General features: G+C 49.7%; 1 non-coding gene across 1 annotated transcript; it reads left to right on the forward strand.

Moving 5' to 3' along the window:
- On the forward strand, window positions 1-139 carry LOC136514641 (small nucleolar RNA Z247). The gene has a single exon (XR_010773788.1). It is a non-coding gene; the product is annotated as a small nucleolar RNA Z247 (small nucleolar RNA).
- Window positions 140-1237: the final 1098 nt, after the last annotated feature.

Here is a 1237-nt window from a genome sequence, read left to right on the forward strand (position 1 = left end):
AAGCTGGAAGATGAGGAGCTGGTGTCTTTCATCCTCACCGGCCTCGACGTCGACTACGATCCCGTGGTGACCACGGTCACCGCCCGCGTCGAGCCGATCTCCGTCGCCGAGCTTTATGCTCAACTCATCAGCCACGAACAACGCCTGGAGATGCGTGGCGGCGGCGGGAACCAGTCTTCGGTGAATCTGGCGTCCAGAGGAGGGCGCAGCAATAGTGGCGGGAACTGCGGAGGTGGAGGCTGCAACAACGGCGGTCGCGGTGGCTACAATCGCGGCAACAACAACCGCGGTGGCGGTGGCTGCGGAGGAAGTGGCAGGCGCGTCCCGTTTCAACCGGGCGTGTACTATCAGATCTGCACCAAAGAAGGACACTCTGCTTTTGACTGCTTCAAGAGGCATGATGCCTCATATACGCCGCCACAGAAGTCGGCGTCATTAGCGACCTCGTCCTACTATGGAGTAGACTCCAATTGGTACATGGATACAGGGGCGACTGATCACATCACGAGTGAGTTGGACAAACTCATGGTGCGTGACAAATACCATGGTGGTGAGCAAGTTCACACCGCTAGTGGCTCAGGTATGAGAATCAGTCATGTTGGTCACGGCATTTTGCGCTCCCCACGTACAAATCTTCATCTTAAAAATATTCTACATGTTCCTGATGCTAGCAAAAACTTGCTTTCTGTTAATCGTTTTACTCGTGACAATGGTGTCTTTCTTGAATTTCATCCAAATTACTTTGTTGTTAAGGAACAGTCAACGAGGAAACCTCTCCTCGAAGGCCGATGTGAGAATGGCCTTTATCCTGTGCGCTCGCCTAATAAAGAGGTCCTTGGAGTCATCAAGCCCACTGTGTCCTTGTGGCACCATCGCCTCGGTCATCCTGCTGCCGCCATAGTTCAACAAGTTGTTCATCATCATCAACTCCTAGTTGCAAAAGAGTCCAATAACAATCATGTTTGCGACGCCTGTCAGCAAGGCAAGAGCCACCAATTGCCATACCCAAGATCATCCACCATCTCTGATAGTGCTTTTGACCTTGTTTTCAGTGATGTATGGGGTCCGGCCCCCACTTCTGTTGGTCACAACAACTATTATGTGTCTTTTATTGATGATCATACTAAATTTGTTTGGATTTACTTGTTGCGGAAAAAATCTGAAGTTTTTCGGTGCTTCAGAGATTTCCAAATTCTTGTTGAAAGACAATTTGACAAAAAGATCCATTCCATACAAA

Source organism: Miscanthus floridulus, chromosome 16 (assembly GCF_019320115.1).
Source record: "Miscanthus floridulus cultivar M001 chromosome 16, ASM1932011v1, whole genome shotgun sequence".
Lineage (NCBI taxonomy): Eukaryota > Viridiplantae > Streptophyta > Magnoliopsida > Poales > Poaceae > Miscanthus > Miscanthus floridulus.